This window comes from Populus euphratica, unplaced genomic scaffold, assembly GCF_000495115.2.
Source record: "Populus euphratica unplaced genomic scaffold, PopEup_1.0 scaffold6.1, whole genome shotgun sequence".
Lineage (NCBI taxonomy): Eukaryota > Viridiplantae > Streptophyta > Magnoliopsida > Malpighiales > Salicaceae > Populus > Populus euphratica.
The window spans coordinates 1,976,294-1,983,261 of NW_011499849.1; the positions used below are offsets into that span (position 1 = coordinate 1,976,294).

Below are 6,968 nucleotides of genomic sequence, written 5' to 3' on the forward strand. Positions count from 1 at the left end.
TTTACTCATCACTCATCAAATAAGATAAGTATTCAAAAAATACCTATTTATTTGGGTCAGGTTGGCCGATATCCATTATATTCAAATTAAATTGTCATCTCTAGGTATGAAAAGTTAACGAAAGTTAATATATTTTTGTTTATTTTCTTTTTTTGATTTCATCATTCAACATTAGTTTTTAAAAGTATTTGACTTTGTTGTTTTCTTTAATTTCTTTTCTATTGGGTTGCCTCAACCTTATAATCTGAGACATAGGTTTGGCAGGTTAACATGGACCGACTCACTCCTCATTGCCCAAGTCACATAGCAATCATGCCGACTTAGGTTGACTTGCGCTATTTTTTTTAATATAATTTTATCCTTTTATATTTAAGTGGTTATAAATTGAGTACCATTATCTTTCTATTTTTATGCTATTGGAAAAAAGTTTTTTTTCCGTGTTATTGTGTTTTTTTTTAACTATCATTGCCTGATTTTTTTAATTTGATTCAAATAAAAAGTAGTTTATTTAACCTGCTAAAGCTAAAACTTGAGTAATTGAGGGTTTTTTTTTTCTTATTTTGAGATGCATTTGCAGCACCTAAATATTGTTTTCTATGAAAAGAAATTAATATAAATCATTAGCATAGAACAAGCTCACTATAGTTTTTGTTTAGAATTCATTATATTATTTCTTTGTTTTTTTTGGCTATCAAAATATCACAATAATTTGATTTTTCATAAAAAAAATCATAATCTTTTTTATATGAATAATTTAATTATACAGAAACCACCATGTGGTGTAGATCCACCATCTAGTGAACAACTAGATCATTTTACCCAGGTTTTGTTGTAGGTTGAATTATCTTTTTAATATAAAAAAATATTTAGGTATTGTTAATATTTTTTCTAGTAGAAAAAAATTAAATGAAATGGGAATTGATTAAACATGACTCGATCATCTTGGCGGGTCAAAAGACAACCTGGATGACAGGCAAGAATGTAGTTTGCTTAAAAAAAATATTTAAGATGAGATTTGTTTTAATGAACATTGATATAATAATATTTTGGATCAACCCAGTTTAACCCGCTAATTTGCATATCAAGTTATGAGACAATGATAACTCTCGTAAAAAGAGAATCAAAATAAATTATGAAACTCAATTTTTAATAAACTCAATTAATCTGTTAAACTCGCGACTCAAGTTATGAGATTTAGATAACCTAATAAAAAGAATTGAAATAAATTATGAAATTCAATTCTCAACCAGTTCAATTTTAAAAGATAAAATTGAAAAAAAAATTAAATAAAAAACACAAAAAATAACCCTAGTTAATCAGGATTAACTCATAAAGTTTGTGACATGAGTTATGACATGGAGATAATCTCATAGAAAGTAGACTAAAAAAAATTATAAAATCTAATTTTCAATCAATCCAATATTAAATAATAAAATTAATTAAAAAAATCAATTAAAAAAATAAAAAAAAAAAGTTGAGCTAGTCGGGTTAACCTGTCATGTTTATTGTCTAGATAATATACCTAAAATAACCTTAAAAAAATAAATTAAAAAAATATAAATCACAATCCCTAATAAATATAATATTAAAAAATAAAATTATAATTAAAAATAATATAAATTTAAAAATATTATTTCAATAAAAGAGTAATGTGAGGACGAGTACGATAAAAACTCATCCTTCTTAAGGCTTTTCGTTAATGATAATATTTTAAAAATAAAATTTCATTTTCTTTTCCACCTCGTCTAGTCAGATTGGAATTAAATTGTTTTGAAATCTGCCATCTCATCATTTCGACCTTTAACATTTTTCATTCCCTTTAATCCAAAACCTTACAAATAAAATCCATTCTCATTTCCGGCCCTTCATTCTCCATAATTAATCAGCGAAGCAAGTCGGCAAAATAGTGGACGCAAAAATACACGGCAGCTCCTAAATTCACAACAAATTTTGATTTTGTAAACTTCCATCTTGTTACGGCATCCGTTTTGAATAAAATAAACAACAAAACTCCAAGGACATTAAATAAATTTTGAACCATTCAGATCTTTATGACAAATAATAATAATAATAAATTAAAATTGCAAAACACATTCTAATTCATAGATTCAAAACTACAGTCATCACCCAATTTGTCTTGTTTTTTCTATAAAAAAAATATGATAATAAAAATAATAAAAGCTAATAAACGGTCAAAGGTACATCTTAACCGATTCACCCATGCGGCGCATGCTAGCAACATCATATGTACACGTCAAAGCTCTGGTGATGGCTGTTGGAGCCTATAAAAAGGTGCATCCGTTGTGAAGCACTTGCCTTACTTGAATCCATTCAGAAACAACTAACAGTTAGGCATAGCCAGCGAAGCCTTTTTTTTATTTTTCTGCCCGAGCGAGAGAAAAGAAACACTGAAAAAAAATGGCGGATCAGTGCATGCTAGGATGGATTTTAGCTACTTTGTCTGTTCTCTTCGCTATCTATTGTTTGGTAATTAAGAAGAAGGAACGGGGCACTAAAAAGGATTTGCTAGAATCGAGAAGTGAGTCCGTTAATTGCACAGCCACCACCAATGAAGAATGCAGATCCGGTAACGTTTCCGATGCCGACGTTATCATTGTCGGCGCCGGTGTTGCTGGCGCCGCTCTTGCTCATACTCTTGGCAAGGTATTTACTTTTCCTGCATATTCTCGGCAATTAAACGGAGAGAAACAAACTTTCATTTATTTTCCGTTGGTTAAGCGATTATTCGAAAACCTGAAAACCTTTCTTTCTTTCTTTATTTTATAATTTGGCTAATTGTATAAAAGAGACGCACCTCAAATCATTAATTTAATTTTCTAATGGAATATGAAGCCTTTTAGTTGCAGCGCGTGCTTGAAAAACTTTGAGGATTGATTGGAATAGTTAGTTAATTTTTGGAATTATACGACACCGAATGGCGCGTTCAGGATTTGATGATTCTTATGTGTTTATTTTGAATTTATACAGTCTTTTTGTTCTTGTGATCTTACACACTTCTTTTACTCTATGGAGGCCACCCTGTGATATTTCCATCAAACACATATTAAAGTATTTGCAAACCTATAACAGTAAGGAATCTTTTGTCAAACACTTGCTTTACCAACATGAAGTAGCCGTCCAAGGATTTTTTCTGAAAATGTTTTTGTTAAACGTTCAAGATTTTGATGAACGCGGCCAGCTGTCGTTAATGTTTTTTTTTTTTTAATTAAAAAAACACTTCCATCTCTTTCATGGAGTTGGTTGAGAATTGATAATAAGATGAATTAAAGCGGGGATCAATCTGTAGAGATGACCTGGCTTTTATGTTTTATCTTATGGAACACGCATGAATATGTTTTTTTTTAAAGAAATAATAATAATTAAGCGATAACTGGCACTGAACATGTTCTTATAATTAGAGGATCTGTCATCTTTCAATTAATTAGGTGTCAACTTGTATCAGTTGTGGCTGCTATACTTTTGTTTCTTTCTAATTATCATTTTCAGCTAGCGGAATAAGAAATCGACAGCACAAATGAAATCCATCCTGCTACTACCCAAAATCGTGATTCCCAAAATGAGAATCTATTTTTCTATATTTTAATCAAAACAGTATTTATTTGTAAGGATTTCACTCTTGTTCATGATCCTAACAGATGGCTACTGGTACTATTCTCCAATCACTAAAGAAATCTTGTCATACAATTATTAAAATATGTTCTCATTCAAGCTTTGCCTCTTGTTTTATTCTGATTAGTTTGCACCGTGATCTAACATAAACTTTCTTCTTGAATCGACATGAGATCATATCTTTTAGAATGAACACATATATATCCTAACTGCAAGTTATTCCAATAGCCAATTCACTGCATGTATTAAACGCAGGATGGACGTCGAGTGCGGGTCATTGAAAGAGACCTGACCGAGCCCGATAGGATTGTTGGTGAATTGCTACAGCCAGGGGGTTACCTGAAGTTAATTGAGTTGGGACTTGAAGGTGCGTGTGATGAATTTCACAATTACCTGCAAAGTTTTGTAATTCTACAAGTTTGTATTAATTGATACCATTTGCTGACAATCATGGGAGAGCTTAGTTGCTAAATATATAGCTAAATTTTTTTTCTCACTGCAGATTGTGTAGAGAAAATTGATGCTCAGAAGGTGTTTGGTTATGCTCTTTTCAAGGATGGAAAGCATACTCAACTCTCTTATCCCTTGGAAAAGTTTCACTCAGATGTAGCCGGAAGGAGCTTTCACAATGGGCGTTTCATACAGAGCATGCGGGAAAAAGCTGTGTCCCTCCCCAAGTATGTCTTTTCTTCCATTGTAAATCTATGCATGTGCCATTTCCCTTTTGAAAATTTTAATGGTTCTTAAAATGATTCATAAAATTGCTTCTAAGTGCTTGTGCATCATTCTTCTCATTGTACCTGGACCCAGTTAATATGGTTGACATCTTCAGGTATGCGGTGAGTGTCCAAGGTCATCTGATTTTCTGCTGTGTGCATGTTTTAAATTTTTAGACGCTGATCTCGAGAATATATTTTATTCCAGTTTAATATACCAACATATTATCTAGAAGCCTTTCTTTTTGTTTGCTGCTAGTTATATTTTCATTTTCAATTTTACTAGTGTACATTTGGAGCAAGGAACTGTCACTTCTCTGCTCGAAGAGAAAGGGACAATTAGAGGTGTGCAGTACAAAACAAAAGATGGGCAAGAGCTGACGGCATTTGCTCCTCTGACTATTGTTTGTGATGGCTGTTTCTCAAACCTGCGCCGCTCCCTTTGCAACCCTAAGGTGAGAACCGTTGATATTGTTGGATGGTAGCACTTCTAGTATCAAGCCTAAGACAACCAATTCAACAGAAATTTTGGCTCGCCACTTGCCTGTATTACAAAATGAAGTACTCCCTAGAAATTAAAATGCATCTCTAATTATCTTGCGCAGGTGGATGTGCCCTCATGTTTTGTTGGTATGATCCTGGAGAATTGCCAACTTCCTTGTGCAAATCACGGGCATGTTATATTAGGGGATCCATCTCCAATTTTGATGTATCCTATTAGCAGTACGGAGATTCGCTGTCTGGTTGATATTCCTGGTCAGAAGGTTCCTTCCATTTCAAGTGGTGAAATGGCAAAATATTTGAAGACTGTGGTGGCACCTCAGGTATGTTGTAATCTTCAACGCATTTTCAGCTGCCTGCTTGTTTGGCCTTTATTCATCTCTATTTTATGTTTAATGATGTCTTCAGCTGACGTTCTGACATATCTGTTGTGCAGCTTCCCCCAGAAGTTTATGATGCCTTTCTAGCTGCAGTTGATAAAGGAAACATTAGGACAATGCCAAACAGAAGCATGCCAGCTGCTCCTTATCCTACTCCCGGTGCATTGTTGATGGGCGATGCATTCAACATGCGGCATCCTCTTACTGGGGGAGGGATGACTGTTGCGTTGTCTGACATTGTTGTGCTAAGGAATCTTCTCAGGCCTTTGCGTGACCTTAATGATTCCCCTACCCTCTGCAAATACCTTGAATCTTTCTACACCTTGCGCAAGGTAAGTTGTATCTCTGGTGTTATCTATGTTCTTGCTGTTCACTTGCCTGGTTGCACAGATTTTGGAAAATCTTTGGGAAAGAAAAAGGTTCTCTGCTTCTGAACGATAATAGGATTTAGAGCCAACTCGTAGTAGGGTTTTCTTCATGAAGAAGGTGCCTTCATAGTACTGCTGCTGAACTCAGATTATCCCATGTTTTTGCAGCCTGTAGCATCCACAATCAATACACTGGCTGGTGCACTTTACAAGGTCTTCTGTGCTTCACCTGATGAAGCAAGGAAGGAAATGCGCCAGGCATGCTTTGATTATTTAAGTCTTGGAGGCGTATTTTCAGAAGGACCAGTGTCTTTGCTGTCGGGTTTGAACCCCCGTCCGTTGAGCTTGGTTGCCCACTTCTTTGCAGTTGCTATATATGGTGTTGGTCGTTTGTTACTGCCATTCCCCTCACCTAAACGCATCTGGATTGGAGCTAGATTGATTTCAGTGCGTATCTACCCTTCTCTGTACTCTTTCTGTTGCCATTTCAATCTATTTGCCATTACTATTATTATTATTATCACAATTTCATGCAATTTTATTTTTTACCCCTTCCCGAACACTGAAGGATCAAATTACTGTTCTGCAGGGTGCATCGGGAATTATCTTCCCCATCATTAGGTCAGAAGGAGTTAGACAAATGTTCTTCCCTGCAACTGTTCCTGCATATTACAGATCTCCTCCAGTCATGTGAGACTGATTTGACAAGACGCCAGGAGATAGCAAATTTTTCTTATGCCGGTCAAATTGAACCACTTGTGTCCCAACTCCTCCTTCCCCTTGTTCAAAGTCGACTGGGTGAGGTTGAATGCTTCAGCGAATAACTGTGCATTATTATACATTTTTTTTGTTCCTAGGATCTTTATACATCTTCAACTCTTGACATCAATATATAATGTCCGCTTTGTCGGGTTTTAATCCCTGCAACTCACGTCATTATTTATGTTCCTATATCTATTTTCAACACACCTCTCCTGGACAAAATCAACTCTGCAACTTCCTCCTGCGCGCGTCCCCTCTAATCATCAATAGGATAATCCTATTAGAAGAATAAGATGCTTGAATTGGGAAATGGGTGCCACGTTAGGAAAGTATTATATTGGCAAGAAAAAGGAAAAGGAAATGGAAAAGGGAAGGGAAAGAAAAGAAAATAATCGGTTCAAAGATATGGTCTTAGAAGCTAGCTTTTGTGGACTTCGTTGACTGCTGAATCTCAAAATATCACCAAAGGCCTTATTCCTACTAAACTCCAAGGTCCGTGGTGAGTAACAATATTATTAATTCATGCATTTGAAAGCCATCTGGATCCTCATCTTAATCTACAACCTTTAAAACAAAAGGCAAGGCAAGCATGATGCTCTGTCTTTATTCAG

The 6,968-nt window shown here is 34.8% G+C and overlaps 1 pseudogene; it reads left to right on the top strand.

Moving 5' to 3' along the window:
- Window positions 1-2,301: 2,301 nt before the first annotated feature.
- On the top strand, window positions 2,302-6,526 carry LOC105120524 (squalene monooxygenase-like; annotated as a pseudogene).
- The last annotated feature ends 442 nt before the right edge of the window (window positions 6,527-6,968 follow it).